Source organism: Stegodyphus dumicola, chromosome 6 (genome assembly GCF_044657685.1).
Source record: "Stegodyphus dumicola isolate Sdum_Otavi_A_Nest chromosome 6, ASM4465768v1".
NCBI lineage: Eukaryota > Metazoa > Arthropoda > Arachnida > Araneae > Eresidae > Stegodyphus > Stegodyphus dumicola.
The window spans coordinates 68,375,669-68,399,740 of NC_140773.1; the positions used below are offsets into that span (position 1 = coordinate 68,375,669).

At 33.7% G+C, this 24,072-nt stretch overlaps 1 long non-coding RNA gene across 1 annotated transcript in view; it reads right to left on the minus strand.

Annotated features, from left to right (window-relative positions):
• The window catches only part of LOC146996770 (uncharacterized), a 183,266-nt gene that overhangs the window by 83,403 nt on the left and 75,791 nt on the right, over positions 1–24,072 (minus strand). The window contains exon 2 of the long non-coding RNA XR_015041659.1: positions 21,805–21,938. This is a non-coding gene — a long non-coding RNA (uncharacterized LOC146996770). The remainder of the gene's footprint in view (positions 1–21,804; positions 21,939–24,072) is intronic.

Genomic DNA, 24,072 nt, shown 5'->3' on the forward strand with positions numbered 1-24,072 from the left:
ATGCCCTTTCCATGAAATTTGAATTTTGTAGTTTAAAATTAAAACAAGGAGAGAATTTATGTGGGAAACAAATGGAGGAGAAGATAAGAGATTCTTAATCGATAAAATAGCTGGTTGGGAATCAACTTTTTATGGTAAATTCGTCGAGATTTCTAGGAATGGTTATTTCAGTAGCTGCTTTTATTGCTGATAATTCAGCCTGAAAAGCACTGCTGTTATTATTATGCAGATGATCTTTCCATTTCACGATATTTGAAAGCGCAAAATGAACAGACTGCTGATCCATTTTTCCTTCAGTTTTTTATCCGCAGTATATGCAACTGGAGAAGAACGCAACTGGAGAAGAACTATTTGAGTTTCGTCCGACATGTGGAATTTTATTTTGTTGCAGCGAAGCGCTGGATGAATGAGGCTGGTATTATTCTTCTTTTTATAGATGGATGGCAAAAAGATTTGGTTGTTAAGTTATGTAGCTTGGTTACGTTGAAGGAATTCCATGTCTATCATATTTTCCATATACGCACTAATTGATAAGGCAAGAATACCGGCTAGAGTATTAAGAGCTACATCTGAAGTTGTGCGATACACTTGAATAACAAAAAACGTAAACGATCTTTGAATTCCAAGGATGCAGGACCCTATGTTACTATTATTCGAAAGGATCTGGTTCAAGGACTGGAAGGTAAACTCATCTAGATGCCGCCCTATGGAATGTTAGACTTCAACATCATGCTTGAAAGTTTCGTCTACCATCATATGGGATATGCGGTAGATATTACAGAGCGTTTCATACACGGATTACGCTTTCTAAGAAAATACTGTCTTTCTTTGGTCTTGAAAAATAACGAACTGATTTCTATCTCTGAAGATATAATCTGATTGGAAATTAAAGATGAAGGAGTTAAATCTCTTCACCAAATATACCTAATCACGGTATCACCAAGGACAGAATTTTTGTTACCGATATCCATAACAGAAATTTACGGCAGGGAATACTGGAATATCCTATAAACTGGCGCAACACGGAAGATATTCGTACCTATCCAACATCTGTGCTCGTCAACCTGTCGAGCGTCGGCATTCTTAGACCTATCGAGGACCGTCATCACAGTGAGAGTTACCAGCGTCCGTGATAAAGTGAAAATCGTTAGGAAAGGCGAAGTGGTTGCAGCATGTACTCCAATGAACTGTGTTATATCATCCAATTGTTCGCCACTCTCTGTGTCTATGAGACCCTCATATCGGATTTATTGCAGAATGCACAACTAAACGATGAAAGACAGGAGTGCTCCCGAACGTGTCATTCAAGAACTGCAAGCTGTTTTCTCCCACTCATCTTCTGACGTAGGTTGAACCAGTTTCGCACAGAATAAGGAGGATTATCCACCAATCAAAGAGCATCCAAGACGGCTACCGATTGCTAAACAGAAAGGTAAGTTGTAAGAACCACTTGTCTATCTTCTAAATTGACAACTGAAGTGAGTGTAGAAACCGCACAGGAGAAGGGTTAAAAGTACTCTTTATTAAACTCTTTCAAATTCACAATGTGTCGACTTGACGCTAACACATTACACCTCACTCGGGCGGTAATTCAAATAACAAGAACTGAACTAAAATGCAAACATATTAACAAGTAATAGAAATTACTCTATAGGTCTCAGATAATCCTGTTTCTTAAACCCGCGTCAAAATCTAGCGGCAGCGAAGTAAAAGCTATTATGCCACATAAACCAGCAATGACTGCAGAAATAGAAGCTTGCGCTACAGAAATGACGGCGACTGCCGAAACCTTCTCACTTTCCTTCTAAAACTCGGTATTTAAACTTTTTTCCTCAAGGTAGAACTTACATTTCTTCATGCGCACTACCAAATTTTAATATTCTGGCATTGACAGTTAGGGGAATGAAGGCTTATAGGAAAGAACGTAAAAATTAAATATTTAAAATAAATATAAATCCCTACAAGGTAAGAAAACATCTCAAGGATATAGAAGAAACTGACTTATCAAGCCTTCGGCAAGTTCCTAACATACTGATCAGAAAGGATGTTTTACCTAGATTTTATTTGACTATCCCCGATTGAACAACATCATGAAGAAAGGCAGCTATCCTCTACCTAGACTTGACAACATTCTGTACGCTCTTTCTAGAAGCTAGTGCTTTTCGAAGCTTGATTTAAAGAGTCGATATTGGCAAGTAAAGATACATCCTGATGAGCTAGAAAAAAGGCATTTACTACAAGGTAACAACTTTGGCAGTTCAAGGTGATGCCATTTCGATTAAGCAATGCGCAAGCAACATTTGACCGTCTCATGGAGACAATGATAAGCCTTTCCTACGAAGCCTGTCTAATATTAGCCTGTCTGGGTTTTATCAACACTGTGCTTCAAAAGCTGAAGGAAGTCAATCTAAAGTTAAGGTATCCGACCTCGTACAAAAGACGATTTTCGGTCAAAATTTCGATTTTTACTTTATTGTATTAGCTTAAAGAATACATCTTTAGCTATCAAATAGAAGTTTTTGCTTGTTGATAGGTTAATTAGAACTGAAATTATAAGCATTTTTCTGTAACGGAATAAACCGGAAGTTCCAATATTCTGGGCCGGAAGTGAGCGTTTAAATAAATATACCTATTTAGAAACCTTATTTATCCTCAAGATTTTGTAAATCATAAACCTTCGTACTACGTTTAGATACTTTGTAATACATTTTAAGAATCTGGCGATAATTTTTTCCCTTAATTTCGTATTTAATTTGGCGCAGAGGGTATTCGACGTTGAATGGATATGTTGCAGCTTTGTCGATTAGCGTTGACAAAGTGCTTGATTTGAAAGCTATGTCACATTTTTGTATCATTTGCAACAAAATAAACAGAATGGAATACAATCTTCAGCACCACATATGTAAAATATAACATAATTGTTCTGCAAATTATAAAGAAGCAGCTTCGGGTATGGAAGATGTTGGTGCTTATCCGCTTTTTAAATGATCTATTACATAACGAAAGTTAAAATACACGGAGTATTATGAGGATCGGGATTCTAAGGGGTTTTAAATTGTGAAAGATATATATGGTGAAGATTCGGTCAAGAAACAGGAATGTATTGGACATGCACAGAAAAGTGTTGGTAGTAGACTACGAAAAGTACAAAACTCTGCTCTTTGAATTGAAAGGACAAGGTAAACTGACTGATTCTTTTATTGATAAACTGCAGAATGAGGGATCGCAATTAGAAATAATGCAGCAGGTTGTACTAACTGCTTGTTCCATTGTAGCTCTTCTTCGAAGCCAATGCCCCCCTAAATCAATGAGTTGGTGCAACTATGAATGTGCGATTGCAGAAATCAGGAAAATATCAGAAAGAAAAAAATCAGGCAAACACCTCTGGTATATCAATATATATTTTGAATTTAATTAAACCTACATATATGGAGTTGACTACATAAACAAGAGTTATTAAAAAAGTGCCTACATGGCAAAACTCAAAATATCAAGGAACGTTTTAATGGCATTTTATTGCAAATTGTTCCGAAAGAAACATTCATAAACTTGCGAATATTAATGTTTGGAGCAAATGTAAGTGTTGTGTTATTTAATGTTATTTAATGATGGATTTATAGGTTTGTTTAAAGCATTTTCAAGGTTAGGTATGTGCCCGGAATTTTACACTGAGCAGGGAATTCGAAAACTTGATAAAGTGCAAAATCATGACTATTGTGGCATTCTACAAGTTTTACAAAAACCAAAAGAAAACATTACGCTTTGTTCGAAAGAAAACATTACGCTTTTTTCGAAAGAAAAAGTGCAAAGTGAAGGAAAAAAACAAGGTGTCAGGTACAAAGCAGGGGAATTTTAATTATCAGGGATGCTTCTTTCACTAAGAAATTGTTTTATGAAAACTTTAAACTTGTTTTCTAAAAAAAAATTTTTTCTGTAAATATTGCCAATTTTAACCGCCATAACTCAAACTTTTATGGATGAAATTAAATGATACTTCCTATACATGTTTCATATAATTTTCTGATGCATGCTCTGAAGTGGAAGATTTTAGAAATGTTAATTAGAAGTTGAATTGTTACTTTGAAATTGAAAAAATAGAAAATCTTTTTTGAAATTGTTTTATGAAAACTTTAAACTTGTTTTCTAAAAAAATTTTTTTTCTGTAAATATTGCCAATTTTAACCGCCATAACTCAAACTTTTATGGATGAAATTAAATGATACTTCCTATACATGTTTCATATAATTTTCTGATGCATGCTCTGAAGTGGAAGATTTTAGAAATGTTAATTAGAAGTTGAATTGTTACTTTTTAGTTTTAGATTTTGGATGCAATAATAGGAAAATATACAGTAAATAATATACATTTTGACATAACTCAAGAATATATGAATATTTCTTAATTATTTTGCTTCATTGCATACAGAACAAGTGTAAACATAAATACAAATTAAAAAATTTCGTATTTATATGTACATTGTTCACCATAGTTGTTGCCGTAAAGGCAAAATTCCAGCAAAAATTATCCTTTTTTTCATTATTTTTCAAAATTAAAATTACTTAGCATTACGTTTTAAGCTGTTTTCACTCATTAATATGCTTATCTTCAAATTAATGTGTTTAAAGTTAAGATAAAAACCATTTAAAAAAAATGGTACCCGAACGAAAGAAACCACGCGCACAAAATATCCGTGCTTGAAGAAGCACGCGTTTTAAATGGTTTTCAGTTATTCTGTAAGTTTGACTAATAAAATTGGTTGTTCTATCAAAATGGCGAGATTTCTTTAAAATTTCATTGCAACAGATGCAATTAATGAAGTTAATTTACTTTCTTATTTTATATTGACAAAATTATATGGTCCACATTATTTTTGTAAGACATGGTAGAATTTTATTTTAAAGACCTAACTTGAAGTTATTCGTCTCTGATTTTAATTTTTTTATATTTTTTATATCAATTAATATAATATAAATTTTTTATGGTTATAAGTTATAAATGCAAACTTTGATAATTATATAATACTAGGAGCCAGTTACTTCTTTATTAAGAAACGGATGTTTTTAGGTTCTGTTGTATATAAGCATCACATAGTCATCAGCAGGTTGTAACGCTGATTTGCACAGTAGAGGACTTGCCCACTTTTTTATCAAAGTTTATTTTATTATTGTATATTCCATTTTACATTACTTTACTATAAAGAAAATGTGGCTTATTTTATTTTCCGGCCTTTTTTGGGTTAAATAATTAATTTTAATACAAAATTCATGAATATGTAAAAGAAACTTTTAGTTTTATATTGACAACAACAGTTTTTACAAAAGACTTTCAAGCTAAGTACTGCAAAATATTACGATTATGATTGATATTCAAGCACAGATTTTACAGAACTGTAAACTCTTCCAGTTATTTCTTGAAAAATTAGGACATTCGTTATAGCATTTGACATTATTACAATATTTGACAAATTAGGACATTCAAACCTTATTCAAAATAAACTTGCAGGATTTCAAATTTTCAACAGAAAATTTTCAATTAGCATTTATTGTTAAAAATGATATCTACAAGATTTTGTTATTTTAAAAAATTTAGACCAAAATTTTATGATTTTTTTACAACTGGTTTTCTTTTGTTTTGCTAATGCTTTCTTCTAAAAAGGCTTTTCTTTCGCCACGCCTTTTTCTCTTTGAAGGGGACGGATATGTAAGATATAAAAAATATATAAATTAGTTTTAGTCTCTTAATTTCTTATTTTTAATTTGAGTCTGTTCTAGAAATAATAACATTTCTGGATTTCGCCATTTTTAGATTAATCTATGTCGCAGAGCTTGTGTAACGACGATGCCGTAGTTAATTCCGAACCTAAACTCTCTGAGAACTGAGACCTACCGGTCATGTCCCATATCCAGATTATTTCCTCAAAAGGAACCTCTTTAAAAGCGACAATTGCATCTGTGGTGTCAAAGGAGATGCAGACCCTTACCTATTATTCTGCCCTCTTACAAGTGACTTGCGCATTCGGAAACCCACCAATCTAGATCTTAACTTTAAAAGACTGGAGATATCTCATCGTCACCTATATACAAAAACCATGAAAGTACACCAAAAGCTCAGTGATCTAGGACTGGGTCAATGCCTAGTCACACTTTAGAACCGAAAACAAAAAAAGCGGAACGGGCAATGTCTAAGCTACATCCCAATAATTGAACCCAAGCAACATTAACAAATTCTATAATGCTTCAAAACGCATGACTTAATCAGCTGAGACCACGAAATTTATTTATGAACTTTGAATTGAAAGCTCTGAGCTCACTACAGTTTCACCTGTAACAAATATCCTCAAATAAAAAGAATCAGACTCCCAATAGATTAGCAAAATCAAATTCCATATGTTTATCTACTTATATAAAAATGCAAAATTTCTAGTACAACGATCTCCAAAATATCAACTCTACTGCATATATGTAAGCCAATATTCTAATGTGCATACTCAATAGTTTGTGTTGTTTATATGTAATTTTGCCTAATTTTATGTTATTATCCTCTTATGTTTAAATGTAACAACGATGTATAACTCGAGTGTTAGTACTTAGAGTGTGTACACGAGTGAGTACTTGGGAGAAAAAGCATACAGTCAATTTCACTTTTCCATACTTCTAGCTGGTTAGTGTATTGGGACAATACCTGTTCCATTCTGTAGTGAAGTTTCTGGTTTCTAGTGAAGTCTTCGCCTCAATTTCTGTGCTGCTTGGACGCAATTTCGCTGGGCTCTTTTCCTATCGCGACAGCATCAAAAATGCAAATGCTCTGGAAATAGTGCGATTAGTGTGCCAAGTGAATTGTGGCCACAAATGTCAATTTAAATAATAATTGAATTTAATCCGCCTCGACTGCCTAGTTATTGAGGATCTAACATTCTACGCAATCAGAATTCTTTCTCTTCAATATGCCATTTACTTGCTTCGCCATCAGTATTTTCTACGTTTCTATGTCTCCGTGTTCCTACATCAGTACGTCTCTAAATTTGTTTTCTTATATATATATATATATATATTTGTTTTATAATATCTATTATAGACGAATGGCCTCACAAGAAAGAAAAGAAGATATATATTAAACGATTTAAGAAATATAAGAAATTTATTAAATGTGACTTATAACAGGAAAAGAATATTAAACAAAATTCGAAACAAACACTATTGTGTTTCATTAACTGAAAGATTTCTGTTCTGCAGAAATAAAAACATTTCGCATGGCTCTACTCCCGCATTATTTAAGCCTTCATTTTTTTCTTTCGTTCCGCCACCGATGTAAACAGTATAATTTATGTTCATTAAAAATAATGAATATCTGGAAAGTCACAATGTCGTAGTAACCTAATAATAGTTCCCTGGCTGTCTGTTGTCAACTCATTATTATTTTGCTGGGGAAAACTAAAAATTGTTTGTTTGCAGTCCCTTGTTTATTCTCTTTACAAGCACCCGCAATGGAACTCAAATGAATAAATAACAAAAGAAGAGAAAGTTATAATATTATAACAAAAAAATTACGTATTAAATTAAAAAAATTATCGTTAAACAGATGTATATTAACAATTAATGGGTAGATCCAGCGAATAACAATCATTTTTTATTGTTCTAAGTAAAGTTCACTTAATTACGTTTTTAAGAATTCTTAAAAGCATTTTCTAATGTTTAAATTTGCATAAATATTTTCCTCGAAATAGAGCATTTCTGAAAAATTGATTTCGCTTCGTCTAAATTTTAGATTGGCTGATTCTTTTATATTTATTATATACTTCAGTGCAAAGCTTTGTAAAAAAACCATACTGAATCTATAGATTAAAAAAAATAGACAAATAAATTAAATTAAATTTCATGCAGTTTTTTAGGACTGTATGACCTTTCATTTTAAGAAACACATAATATAAGTAAAGTCTTACTGTCTCTACTTCCCTGTTGATTCACGTGTTAAGTTAATGTAGCTTTAATTTGTTCGATAATCGGTTTTAAATACATTCAAAATTTTATAAAAGAAGACCTCATTTGCTTTTTGCATAACAGTGTTGACAATCAGATAACTATGTTTGATAGTTTAATTGAAATACCTCAGAGAAAATGTCTTTGAAGATTTTTGTTTCTAAAGAGGCATATTGATACCTCGGATTATGAATGCCTGTCATCATGACTATGCGGCATTTTAGAACAGTAACGTATAGATTTTAGAGCGTTCAGCGTGAACACTCAAAACACGCTTGCGAAACACCTGCGTTGAGCTTCGTTTGAGAGCTTTTGTCTTAGTACGGTTATGACATAGAATAATTTCTTGAAATTCAGTAATAAAAGGCCATTTTGTGCTGGCATGATACATAGTGTGATGAGTTTGAATGAGCTCATATGAGCTTGGAAAGTGAATGCTTGAAGATTAATTTCAGAGAATTGTTACAGAGATTAAATTAGAAGTGATTTTGTGCTCTTCGCTTGCTCATTGAGAAACAAAACAGCGTTTTCAAAAATAAGATTGTTATAAAAGTCTTAACAATTTATCTTTTGAGGAACATGCAGTTTGTATATGTTTACTGGACTTCCAGGCTGTCTCTGGTATTCAAAAAAGTTCTGGATTGCTAAATGTAACTCTTCCATCTAGCTAATTAGTTTTGCAACTAAATGCTTCAGCTCCAGCAGAAAGGAATGTTTTGGCTACGAATGGCATTTCGTTTCCGAAAAGAGGATACAGGTGTCAATAATAAAGGAAAATTTAAACTTGAAAATGAATTCCAAATATTCATGCAGTGAGTTTCACGAACATTTAAAATCCAACAAAGAATTGAAGAAGATCAAAAATGGATCAACAAACAAAAATCCCAGATATCCACTTCGTATTCAAAGTGGAAATGCTTCAAAAATTGTGTAGTTTATTTGCAGTATCTCAAATATTTCACTGTTCCTGCTTTATGATTCAACATTTGAGTTGAACATAAAAACTGCAACCATCATATAACTAATATAACTGAAGTGATCATTGGTATTATTTACAAATTTTCAAAAATTACGGAGGGATTAAAAGGTAACTTTCAGTTTTAAAGGGGATCTGACATTTTAAACTGAAGATGTCTTTCCCTAAGATAACGCAGTGAGCCTAATATGACAGTGAATCTAAGTAAAGATGACACATATTAATTAAAAACTCTGAAAGAAAAAGTATTAAAGTTTCTCTCTACTTTATCAAGCTGTAGATAGTTAATAAAAGCTTTAGACGTTTATAAAGCTTTAGACGTTATTTTAAGTTATTTTAAGTTAGACGTTATTTTAAGTTATTTTATTAAAAGCTTTAGACGTTAGATTAGACGTTTAAAACTGTAGCACTAAAGGTGACTAGGTGACTATGGCACCAAACCTTTACTGTAGCACCAAAGATAAGTGCAATGAGAATTGAAAACAAAACCGTCAGCTCATGGTTTTTCAAAATAATTGAATATAGTGAAGATACTAACTATATTACATTTAAATGGAAAAGAATGTAACTATCATATTTAAATAAGAAGAAAAAGAGGTGTTTTAAATGAACAATTATTAACAAATTAGTTATTTTTGATAGCTTCATTACAATGCAGTTACAAAGTTTTGATTTATAATACAGGCAACGCAAAATAAAGATTATAATCTTCTTTTTGTTAATAGTCATATATGCAGCATAATGTAATAAAAGGAAATATACTCTAAAACCATTTATCAAATTACATTCTGTAAATGATTTTAGTGTAAGTACATTCACAAGAAAGTGGCTATATAAGACAGAGAAAACGAAAAATTATACTTGTAGGGTTTTCCTTATTTTACATAAAAATTTATTTTAAGCTGATACCTTTATCTAAAAGTCTCAGCTTCCCCTCACATTCTCAAACCAGGATGTAAACTTAAAATTAAGTGAAGTGCATATTTAAATGGGTGAATCTCTGAGTTTATTCAGAGCGTGTTTTCGCTAGCCAGCGCAAGTTACGTTGTTGTTTCGCAAGTAAGCCTTTTGACCATATCGGAATTATCATCCCGCTTGTTAGGTTTTTGTGCGTCCACCTGTTAGGCGTAACTTAAGTGCTATCTAGCACTACTTATTTTTAGGTTTGACTTGGATTATATTCTACGTTTTTAGTTTTCACCGCAAGTTTAACGATGCTTTTGTAACGCACGAAGACCGCGCCCTTCTGTTAACTATTTTGAATAATAAACACCCTTCTTTTGCGTTGGTTGTTTCTTCACGTCTATGCGAGAATTCGCCAGGTCATTGTAGAATCTAATCTAGTTCATGTGGAATAAGAGAGAACGACCCTACAAGTGGCGCCCGAAGCTGCAGCTGACAACGAAGCTACAGTTGAGCTAACTCCATCGACATCGCAAACTCCACCGGCACCTGCCAATTTTATGGAAGGCTCTATTTATCTCGCTGAAACAGTGAGGGCCTCCATGAAACCCGCAGTGACATTTGAAGGAAGAACGTTCACCGCTTTAGCTTCCTAGAAAATTTAGATAATCATTTTTTGCTTCATTCATTTCCCGAAGTCTAGAAGATTACGATAGCAACGACCGCCTTACGAGGACAGGCATTAAGCTGGTTTAAATGCATCGGTAAATTTCGGCTGGGAGAGATTGGAAGCTCCACATATACGTTCAAAAATTTTAAAGCCGCTCTAGTAAAAGTTTCTCCGAGGTTAAATACAGAGCTAGGCTTGAGGCCGAACTGTACGGCAAGTAATAACTTAAAATTGAAGAGTTATCTAACTTCTTTTTAGGCAAGGTTCAAGTCGCTAATTTATTATGTGGTAAAAAGCACGACGAAGAATTAATTCAAATTATCTTGCCTCGACTACTGCCGCAAGTTCAGGATTATATTGAAGTGAGAAACCCCAGCAATCTAGAACAACTGTTCGAGCTGGCAGTAGAATTCAAGAGTAGTAAGCTAGCAGAAAGTACGCGTAAGAGAGGTCTGGGCCAAAGACCAAACGGTCAGTTTTCTAGGCTATATGCGGAACAAACAAAGAAATCCTATACCGGGATTAAATTTCAAGATAAAAAGAAAGGCGATCGTCAAAATAGGCCGCAAAATTCGAAAAAGGGGGCAGTAAACAAGGAGTTAAAGTAGAAAGGGTGGATGCTGAAAAGAGGGTACAGTCACCCCCATTCAAATAAAAATACCTCAAAAGTTCAGTTGAACACAGTGATAATAAAAATTTGTGCCTGCCTGTGATACATTCGACTAAGTAAGGTGCCAACAGAGTCCCTGCTCGATACAAGGGCGCAAGCAAACTTCCTATCAAAAACAATTTTTTCGAAGTAATTTTAAAACTTATTATTATTAGATTATTAAACACCCAAAATACTAAAGTTATTGCAGTGCAGAGCAAACGGTGTCCGCCGATAACATCGCGGCAAAAACATCGCGGACGAAAACATCGCGGAGAAAACAACGCAAGGCGAAAACGTCGTGCTACAAAACATCGTGGGAGAAAACATCGCAAAGAGAAAACATGGCAGTTCTAAAACATCGTGGTACAAAACATCGTCGTCGAAAATAAAGCGGTTCAAAAACTTCGCAGTTTGAAAACATCGTCGTCGAAAATATCGTGGTAAAAAATAAAGTATCTACAAATCATCGCATGACGATAACATCGCAGACAGGCTTTTTTTTTTTCAGGTTTTAATAATTGTAAATAGATATTCCCATAATGATTTGTGAGCGCAAGGTATAAAGAAGGATAATTTTTACTTTCCCATTTTTTATTAACTAATAAATGTTTTGCTGAAAAAGTAAGAAGGAAACTTAAGCATAGAAAATTAAATGCGTTTTATAGATTATACTTTTAATGAAAAATTACCAGTAAAAACTTCATAAAAATGATTTATTAATGGCCTTTGTTAGTTAACTATGCCGGTTTAAAATTCTATTAAGTGCTATAAGTTGCATTAATTTTCTATGCTTAAATTTCCTTTTTCTTTTCTCAGCAAAAATTTATTAATTAATAAAGAATATGAAAGTAAAAGTTATCCTTCTTTCCATCTTGCGCTCACAAGTCATTATGGGAATATCCATTTACAGTTATTAAAGCATGTCTGAAAAAAGCATGTCTGCGATGTTATCGTCATGCGATGATTTGTAGATACTTTATTTTTTACCACGATATTTTCAACGACGATGTTTTTAAACTGCGAATTTTTTTAACCGCTTTAATTTCGACGACGATGTTTTGTACCACGATGTTTTAGAACTGCGATGTTTTCTTCCACGATGTTTTGTAGCACGACGTTTTCGCCTTCCGTTGTTTTCTCCGCGATGTTTTCGGCTGTAACCAGAGCAAACATTGTACTTGTATAGGTAAAGCAACATTTAATGTGGAAATAATGAATGAGACTCAAAAATCTATATTTTATGTAGTTCGAAATCTACAAGCTTCGGTAATATTCGGCACCGATTTTTTAAAAACAGAAGGAGCCCAAACTAATTTTCAGGAAGAGACCGTTCAACTACAGATGAAGCCGCTGAAATTAGAAGTTGTGGAACCGCCGGCGTTGAATTTGGAACATATGTAAACCGAAGACAGAAGATAAGTACAAGTGCTGGTAAGAAATTACGATGATTTATCTTCTGAAACACCTGCCTCACTCAGATAGCGCATCATGAAATTAAGTTAAAGAGTCAGGAGCCCGTGAAGGCCAGGCCATACAAATATGACCGCGTAAAGGAAAAGATCATTGAAGAGCATATTCAGCACATGCTCGAAAATAAAATTATCAAACCTATAAGTAGCCCTTATGCGATTCCCGTAATACTCTGCAGAAAAAGAAAAAATGATCTGCTTACTCCAAATTTCGAAACCTAGAGGCTAGCTATCGACTACAGTAGGGTTTCTTAAAACTTTTTTCAGTCGCGACCCCTTTTTTATCACTGAGATTTTTTCGCGATCCCCAGGACCTCATAATATTTACAAAAATTGTGTGGGACCCCATAAGTATCACGCAAATCCGACACAGCGTGAGAGAAAATTTTGTCACTTGTACTGTAATATGCTATTCCAGTTTTGAGTCATTAACTTTAATTTCTAATTTTAAGACATACAACAATGTGAAAATTTTATAAGTAACAGACGAAATGACAGCATCACGTGCAAAGCAAGGAAAATGAATATTTATAAAAAGAATGCGTCGAAAGTCGCGACTAACAGTTTAAGAAACCCTAAACTACAGGAGCTTAAATAGTTTAAACACCGTTTATCCCCTACCTATGATTGAAGAAGTTATAAGAAACATTAGGTCCTTCGGTAAGGCACCGATAATCGTGTATTCCGATCACGCCGCCGTGGGACGACTAACTATACTCAGGCAAAAATTATCACCACGACTCATAAGATGGGCGTTAAAATTGCAAGAATTTAACTTAATAATTAAACACACACCGGGGAAAGCGAATATCGTGCCAGACGCTTTATCTCGAATAAAATTGGACGAAGACGGAAAACAAATAAAATGATCCATTTTAACTTCAAAAGTATTAGATTCCCGGGAAACAATTATTGCTGAAATAAAAACTGATCCAAAGTATAGGCATATTTATGCATACTTGCGAGACCCGGATAATTTTGAACATCCGGATATAGAATCTATAAGGAATAGAGCAGCAAACTATAAAATGCTCGATAAACTAATATTTTATACTAAAACAACAAATGAGAATAGTGAAATAAGGCCAGTCATTCCAGCCGGGTTGCGAATCAGTGTTTCAGAGAAATTACACAGTGCACCTACGGCAGGTCATTTAAGCATTCGGTAAACGGTGCAAAGAGTGTGCGAGGCGGTTTTTTTTTCCTCGCAACTTCAAAGAATGGTAACGGATATATCAGGTCCTGCCATACATGCCAGTTAGTTAAAGATGTAAATTGTAGCCCTGCTTGGTATCTCAATAGTATAAGAGCTACTTTTCCAAATGAAATAATTGGAATAGATTTATTTGGCTCATTTTCAAAAAGTGAAAGTAATAAAAATAGATATTAGTCCTAGGTTTTAGTCCTAGGTTTGAGAGATCAAAGTAAAGTCCTAATAGATTGGAATATATGATTAAAGTAATAAATTGGAATATATTATATAGTAGGGATAAAATGGATAAACAAAATCAAACAAAAAATTCAAATAAAGATAGAAAAATAACTAAAAATATGTTTCGGTGAAACGCCGAAATCTGGAGAATATCGACTTTCACCGGTGAATGTCAACATTCACATAGTCTTTTGGTGTATGTCCGAAATATTTTCCAAATACTCTTATTTCTGACTTACACCGGTCAATATCGATATTCACCATGTACTAATGGTGAATGTTGAACATATAACAATATTATATTTTCTTCTCCGTAATTCAGTCACGAATAAACGAACGAATAAACGAGCCATCCAAAACCTCCCAAATGCAAAAGACTATACCTTCCCATGGTTTAACGTTTGGAAAATTAAGATCAATGAAAACAAATCCACTACAATATATTTCCAAAAGAACCTTTCCAGAAGACTTGAAATAAGAACATGAGAACCCAAAACACACAATACATTCAAAATGAGAAAGGAAAATAATAGAAGTTAAAAACTTACCTAATTATACAGTACGTTCTAAATGAGAAAATAAAATAACAGTAATAAAATATTTACTAAATTATGTGATTCAAATCTTATTTATTGCAACAACTTAAATTATTATGGCACTTTATGACCTCTCTTTTCGACTTTTATTAGAGCATATCTGTGATTGTCGACATACATCGGTGACGGTCTGAATATACAAGAATGTAGTACAATATTCGATCTTGCACCGACGTATTTGGTGAGTGTTGATATTCTCCGGTGAAAGTCGACATTCTCCAATTTCGGTCTTTCACGGTAACATATACAAATACAGGAGTGCGTGTATACAATTTAAGTTGGAAAATTTTAATCTCTTTGGAGATGTGCAGCATAAGGACGTAATTCTTTGTCCTCGTGTATAAAGTTGTATTGAAATATGTTAAAATTCGTGAGGTGATTACAAGAAGTAGCTTATTTTTAGAAATGTCCATTGATTTTGTTGAGAAACTTACCAGAACTTTCATTATTGAGGTCCTCGTGCAATCTTTGATTGAGGACGTAGAAGTGTGCATTAGTAATATGATGCGCAGATATTTACTTTGTACTTGATGGAGTTTGAACAGGTCATTTTTGGTAAGAGTTGTCCAAGTCGGTGAAGCATAGATAAGGACTGAACGCACTGTCGAGGTATAAATGAGACGTCTCTTTCTTAAGCTTAATTTGGAGTAATTGCCAATAATTCGAAAAGTCAGTTGATGACTTTTACTTCTTTATTTTTAATATTTTCGATGTGATTCTTCCAACTGAGTTTGCTGATAAGCAATCTTTCCTCCCTTTATATACAGATTGTGTAGCGCTCCAGTTGCCCATTACCTGCGCATGAGCTGAAATCGTAATCATTTGCATATTCCACAGCGGTATGCACATGATAGTGTTACGGATTTGATATTTAAATAGTTAATGTTAGTAGAATTATAAATAAAATTGTTTTATTCCCTGTGCAGCGCAGCGCGTGACGAATATTAAAAGAAAGCTAAGCCGCAAAATTAAAAATACAAGAGCACGTGCATTTAACATTTAATAAATAAATATCTCTTTTTATTTCGAGAAATTGCTAGAACAATCTCGCGCGTGATTTTAACAGCTTATAAAAAGGAGGAAAACCTCTCAATTCAGATAGTTCCTAATTTCAAGTTTTTTTGAAAACAGAACTTTTCAAGTTCGTATTAAGAACGAGCTATCTAATATCAGTATAATGAAATCAGGTGTCCTTCAGGGCTCGAATTTTTTACCTTTTCTTTTTAACATCTACATAAATGATCTTCCCAGCCACAAAGATGCCATTATCGCCTGCTATACAGACGATACTGCATTTCTCAGCAAATCCATCAATCTGCAAAGAGCCATCCCAAACCTCCCAAATGCAAAAGACTATACCTTCCCATGGTTTAACGTTTGGAAAATTAAGATCAATGAAAACAAATCCACTACAATATATTTCCAAAAGAACCTTTCCAGAAGACATCTCAACAATATCACAATTAACGATATCTGCATCCCAAATGAAAAATGTGTTAAATATTTAGGCGTTTCTCTCGATCAAAAACCAACCTCCAAAAACCATATCAAAATATCTGTAAAAAAGCCAACCAAGCAATAAGCAGTATCTATGCGCTCATAGGGGAGAAATTCTAAACTTAGACTTTCTATAAAAAGAGTTATTTATCTACAAGCTTATCCGCCCGATTTTACTGTATGCTTCTCCAGTATGGGCTGCAACTGCAAGAACTCATCGCGAAAAAATACAAAGAATTCAAAACAAGGCCATTCGAATAATTACAAATTTTGGTTCGTACAAAACAGCACTCTTCACAATGACTCAAAAATTAAACCCACGGATTCTGAAATTCTAAAAGCTTCTCATAACTTTTTTATGAAATGTGACAGTCATCCTAAGAATATCATAAAAAAAAAACTAGGAAATTATGATTTCACAATTGAACAACGCCACAAGAGGTCACGCCCTATTCACCATAATACATTTTCGTTTTCTTCTTATTTAGCCAAGATTTTACTTCATTTTCTCTACTTATAGCTTTACTTATCAAATTACAAAGCGCTATGGACTTTGTTTCTGCCAAAGCAGGTAGACTTTGTGTGTAAATAGTTTTTACTCTTGTGAAACGTTTCGATGTACTGCAAATTGTGTTTTTCATCATTTTACTTTCCAGTTACTGCTTATCAGAAGAATAATTTTTATGAAAATTTAAAAATGCCTTACAATACATCCTGCAAGAGATGGCGCCACGAGAGCTCCAGTCAACTAAAATGCTTTTCATCCCTATTAATAGATGTCGCCACACGAGCGCCTCATTTGTTCAAAGTTCTACGGACGGCGACACAGGAGCCTCCTTCGCTAGTAATCTCTGAATTCTAGCACGGCATGTGCACAAGTACTTCCATATTATTGGATACAACTTACTCGATTCTTCAAGCATTTACAAGTCAAGTCGATTGACTCTTACTAAGTGATAAGACATAGACATCAATTCAGTTAGTCATTTAGAAAAATCAAGAATAATATATTGGTAAAGGCCGCAATAGGCCGATTGGCTCTTACCCCAAGTTAAGACATAAGACATATCAATTCAGTTAGCTGTTGTTTTAAGAATTTGTTTAGAAAATTGCTCTTGTTGACTGTAGCGAATTCGGGGATTAGCTTTCTCCAGCTGTTTTGAATTAACTTCTGTTAAACATTTGAGCACTTAAAAGGAAACTACTCTGAGATATTGTTATACTGTACGAATATCTAAGGAAATTTAAGATTTTTTTTTTATTTTATTATGATAATAATAAATTTTATTCGTTTTTTCGGTTAATATTCCATAATCGGGGTGAGCGACAAACTTGGCGAGAGTTTTTTATTTGGCGCGATTTTGATTTGGTTGTGGTTTCCAGCTGTATGTTTTCTTGTGGCAAACCTGGAGCTTTATTTCGGTAATTGTAAGAGTGCGAATTTAGTGTAGCCAGAAGATTTTTTAAAAAATTTAATTTTGAAATACTGTGTTTGTTTTTAAAAGTTTTCCTGTTTATATATATATATATATATATGTGTGTGTGTTTAATACTATATTTATACAAATATTTGCAGAAGGTTAAGCTGCTGTTGGTGGGAGAATGTTGGATTTCAGAAGACGTGAAGTTTATAATTTATGAATGTTTTCATTTAATTTTATTTAGTTAATTATTTTTTTTAAAGTTTTTTTCTTGCATGTGGCAATCGAAAGATGTGGAATATTTTAAATTCTCAACGAAAGTTGTTTAGTATTGTTGCGTTTTTCTTTCTTCTGACACCAGTTGTTACATTATTTTCTTCCTTCACGTTCGTACGGGGTTCGTAGATTTGGAGTGAATAACAACGACACTTGATATCGAAACATACTTTATTATTAAGTATCGAAACATACTTTATTTACTAGTATTGTCAGGACAGCCCGAAAACACTTTTTACAGTCGTCGAAGATCTACTATAAACACGCTGGAACAATCAGCAACACAGCCTTCAGGTTATCAGGCTATCACGGTGGAGACAACTTCCTGCAAAGCACCCGACTCTGCTTTCCAGAGTACAGCTCCCGACTCTGCTTGGTCGTTCTCGAAACTCCACGTATTCTCGAGACTCTCCACGCTACAACTCGCGATGCACTCGACGACACACGAGCACAGCTCCCGACTCTTCGGTTCAGTCGTTGCCGGAGCTCAACACGCTCTCTCGACGATGTAATAACCGCGATACACTAACAGACTCCTTCGGTGCACTCGACGACCCACTCGGCACTCACTGTCCGGCTGTCAACTCGATGGACTCCGCAGGGATTGACTAGCTAGACGAGACACCAACTCGATACTAATTATCTCGCACTCTAGACGAGGCACACACACACTAACTGACTGCGGACCAGCAGGGTTTATATAGCCTTTGGCTGGTGTTCGAGAACATGCTGGGCTAAACCGGTAAGAATTCGTTCCAAAAGGTTCTCCATCAGTCCATGGCATATCGCCAATTTTGTCGCCAAATATCGCCAAATGTGGCATCCCTGCCTTCCTTTGCTATTTTATGGCAACCCTAAAGCTGTTTTGCGGGGAAGCCATCTTGCCGCGCCTGTACTTTCGTAGCAGTATGTTGAATTCCACGACGATAGTAACTTAAATATTTTAGTTAGTTTATGATGCTGAATACGCATAATTTGCTATTCTGTTTACGTTTAAAACTCACTTCGCAGTGCTCTGATCTGATAAGTGTATACATTTATTTACTCAATAATTATTTAGAAGAATTGTTCATTCTATTATGTTATGATGAACTACATGTATAGGACTATGTTTTTACTTGCAAAGCTGTTGGACTTTGTTTTACTCATCTAGTATTTTGTCATCTCATTTTACTATTCTGTTTACGTAAAAAAATGGTGTTTCACTACTGCAAAACTTAAAAGTTACTATTTTGTTTACGTTTAAAAATCCTATCTCAGTGCTTTCATTGCCGCCTAAAAAATTCAGCAAATTTTGAAGACCAAAACAGTTTGGCGCCAACTTACCCCGCTTATGGAATATTAGCCCATTTTTCATCGGACTTGTGGATTCAATTCATAACGATCCCGTAAGACAATACAATACAAATTTGCAACAATACAAATTTTATGCTGCTTGGATGCTTCCTTTATGGTGTTACATTTTGGATGATCAACAGTTTAGATAATGAGATTAGATAATTAGATTGTGAAATTAACAGCTAAAATATCGATTTAGATCTTCTCTGTATACTGCATTTCGTCACATACTCGCTCACTCTAGAGAATGACGCAGATTTGATTGACAGATGGTTTAGTATAAAGAATTCGTAACTGTTATGAGTTGAAATAGTACAAGATTAGCTGTGCTTACGGCTGTTGTGCTTGTCTGTTATTTAAAGAGTTTATTTATTTTTTTCTTCCTTATCTATCGGGATAAATGGATATAGGAAGGCAACACAAGATTCATTTTTTTTATGAAATAACATAATTTTTAGCTTGAAAGTGAGATTAGACTTGCATTGAAGAAACAAATCTTATATTATAAAGGAAATATAATTGTTTCTACATCATTCACAATAAAAAAAAGTTTTCTATTATAAAATTAAGAATGTAATTCAACAATGATTTAACCTGTCTACGGTTTAACTATTTGCAACCTTTCGTGAGAAAGATATCACGTTATATCACGGGAATTTTTCGCATTGTAAGCGAAGCTAACTAAATTCAGATTAACGAACTTTTTAAAATCTATGCTTATTTTATTTTATGGTTACTTACTCTTCCTTTTATGAATTTAATCAAAACTAATTGTGGGCAAATTTAGTTTCGTGGACACGGAGAAAGGTATGATACAGTAAAATAGGTATATGGTATGAAACTATGTTTTACCCTGTAGAGTTCCTCACTTTGGAATTCTAAGTTAATGTTGGAAGTGAAGAATCTAAGAACTGATAAGCGAATAATCGCTTGAGTTCGGTGGCAAGAAACAACAAGATAGAAGGGTAACTAACCCTTTATTATTCCAATAAGATTTAACAAAACTCCGCCTGGGAGTGTACAAGCAAAGACCGCACTTGGACTTGAACTTAAAAGACTAAGAATTAAACTAAAACTAAGATTAACTAAAGAAGTATAGCCGAAGCTATCAAGGTTCAAATCGAGTTGAACCCTTAACTTATTTGACTACGAAGCTTAGCAAGGCCCTGAGTACGGCCGAGCGTAATAACAGCTTTGAGAGAGAGTGGGCAAAAAGGCAGACGCGCGTAAATCAGAAACTCTGATTCTCTCTGACTCAATAAGTAACTTCGTGGTTTAAATACCGCTCCTCCTCATTTAATATTCAGCAAGATTCCAAAACTACGTTCTGGCCTGAAGTAGTAAGTTGAAGTTAAGAATTTGACAGGAAAGGAACTTTAACTTAAAATTTAACTGTTAATAAAATTAACATAATCCTTACAACCCTTTTAAAAAATTATGGATATCTAGCGGGATAGTTTATAATTTCCACACACCAACGGATGGCTTCCTTTCTGATTTTTTGATATTTAGTTTTTCAGATTTTGTCCTCAGCGTATTCGTTCATCAGCAAATTATAAACTCACTTATAACGCAAAAAGCTCACATGAATAAGCTAGCTATCACTTAATGCCTAATTGCTATATACGAATGAACTGCGAATCACGAATACTGTTCTTCTCACTATCATTTGTGCATGTGCATTTTCTTTCCAAAGCATCTGCATTTGTCTCAACTTTTTCTTATATTTACCTTTTCATTATAAGATAGAGAAAGATAAATTATAGGTAAAACGAAAGGCAAATAATATATATATACACTCTCTGCCTCTCAATGGCGTAAACCAGAACTTTCGACGCACGAAACGATCCCTTTGCCGTCCCCCTTAGTGTACCCCACAAAATCTATAAAATGTCTTTGCAATATATATGGAAAGAAATAAAACCTCTGTGCTTATTTTTGAAATAAAACTTCACTTCCAACATTCTGTGTTTTTAAAATGGAATTTTGCTTGTTTTTCTTTTAACAAAATCGTCCATCCCATCTAGAAGTTCTTTTCGTTATTGCAACTGCTCTTCTGCAGACATTACAATAAGATTTCTTAAATGCGAGCTACTCATTTTTAGGTTTTATATGCTTCCTAGCAAGAAATACTTGCAATATTTGTGAGGAAATTTGGTATTACAAAGTTTGGAACTGCGTTCTGAAGACTTTATTTTAGCATGGACAGCAAAAATTCAAAGCAAACAGTAAAAGAAATAAAACTCTGAAATATTTCCTTCTCAAATCATTTTGAACATAACTTAATTAATATTTGTATTTTTAATCCAAAGTTTCGATGGAGTAAGAAATAGCATGAATATGAAGTTGGTTGCATGTCCATGGTTTATCGTATGCGCAGCGTAGGGTATTCATGCTTGTATGACGTTAATGTGTGCCATTTCCAAATTTTGAAGCCTTTCTTGGAGAGCTTTAGTCCTTCATGTAAACATCTATTTTTTTAAATAGATAACAATAACGAGCTTTGCTGAAGTAAATTCCGATCCTTATCAATAAAATATGACGTTTTATTGATAAAACTTTAATCTTAGTTTGGCTTTGAAGATCCATATGACTAACCTTTATAATATGTTTCACACGTGAAGTGTCGCTCCAGAGATGTGCCGCCCAGGGCTCTCTCCAATTGCCTTTTCCGCTTCCTCTAGCTCACTGTTGCCTCTTTGCTTTAGAATATCAAACATTCATTTGATTCACTGAAATCAAAATTTTTGTTACAATTATCATTTTTTTGTTTTGATACGTGAAAAGAAGAAAAGTTAATTCATTGTGAAACTAACACATGAATGTGTAAATATGCTCTCTATTTCTTGACTTAATTAGGAAAATTCCCTATATAAGAAAGTAGATTTCAGAGAATAATAAAAAAGTGAAAAGAGCTAAGCTTGCTGTGTAATCCTTGTATTGAAACTAATTAATTATACATTAAAAACGGAGCTAAGCTCTTGTAAACAGAAGAAAAATCCTAATTGCATATATTAATCATAAAATAAGTATTTCTACTGCTCAAGTACAGTTCTTGAGATTTAGAAATTTTTCCCCGAATTTGCATGATTGCAAGATATAAAATCCGTGACATCCATGATTGCAAGATATAAAAAAATAAATAATTTTTAAATTCTAGAATTTGAATTTCATAAACAAATGTGTAGAAACTTTCATAATTAAAAGCATTAAGTCATTACTTTTTGCTATCAAAATTATTCAAAACATAAAACATAACACAACACAGGCGAAATATTCCCTCACTCACTCACCCTTGTTATTACCCAACTCAAATGAGTTAATGTTTTTCATTTCCAAAATTTCGCTTAAAATTTACGATACCTCGTTAACTTTACATTGTAAAATACATTATTTTCTTTAAATTTATATGCTGTACAGTGCTATGTATATTTCACTAGTGTAATTATCTTTGTTTACACTCATCAAATTTCAGCCTTTCAAATAATGAATATTAAGTAATTTATCTCGTATTTTTAATAGTGTAATTATTATCTGTTACAATAAGCAAACTTTGATCCCTTTCGAACAGCAATATCAATTAAATTTAATTTTTTTAACATAAGTTTATTAGTTAAGAGTTTAATGGCTGAAATAACAATAACAATCACTCATTAGTAATTTGAATCCTAACATTAAAATTTCGGGAAAATGTTAAGCCTTCTAAATTTAAATTTCCGCTATAAATTCAAAATTTAGATTACCGCTATGAATACCTGAAGGTTTAGAATGTGAAAAATTCCGAAATGCTTTCCATCGACAGACGCTAGATGTGCATCCGATGTAACGAACATCATTTCTGTTGACGTTTTATTATTCTGAAAGTTGGGCAGATGGAACCATTGACTAGGAGCTTGGGTCATAACCCTGCATAAGTCATGAATAACAACCCCACTTGGTGCCCCAACAAGGAACTAGAGGGGCCTCAAATAAGGAGACAACCAGAGCGTTATCAGGGGTGTTTATAAGGCAGAAATTCCGCAGATGTCCTTCAGATGCGATCTCGTTACGTAAGAAAATTCCTAAGCGTAGATCTTCTGATGTAAGCTATGTGATTGATTGGGAGCAATAAATTACGCTGAAACGCAACGTATCTTTTTTTCTCTCTTCATGTATGGAGGATTGTATTATTTATAGAATTAGCCGCCTGAATTCAACTCTTTCATTAGAATTCCAGTATCATTCAAGGATTTTGAGGTATATGCATACATGCACAGAGCCTCTGCAGAAATTGCCTGCATAAAAAATAGAGATTTGAAGTCAACAAATTTATTATTATTTAACCTGTTGCACTCTGTTTTTTTAATGCGATTTTTTTCTTGTTTCTTTCATAGAGCTTTACCTTCGTAGAAGTCAGCTTTTGGAGTCTATTTAATTCCCACGTTATGTTCTTCTGAATTTCTGAAATACTTTTAAGATGGTATCCTTCTGAAGGAATATTTCCCTTAAGGGACCAGCTAATTCTCCGTAGGTAGACAATCTGGCAAATATTGGAATTGATTAAAATAAATTATTCCCTTCTTTTCAATGATTTGCTTGGTAGCTACATTGTTCGAAGAAAATTCTAATCTTCAGTCTCCGAAGCCATGACATAAGGTACTATCATACAGTTCGGCAAAAATTAAGTCACATGAAATGAAACAATATTTAAACTTTTTTCCTAAACAGACGGTATATAAACCACAATGTCGCAATCGGGTAAAGATCAAGACGGTCATACTAATCTGAAGGGCCAGAGAAAGGGCATAGGGGACATACAAGCATAGAGAAAGGGCAATTGCCCACAAATGGGCAATAAGAAAACTCTCGAAAAATTTTGTTTCTTAA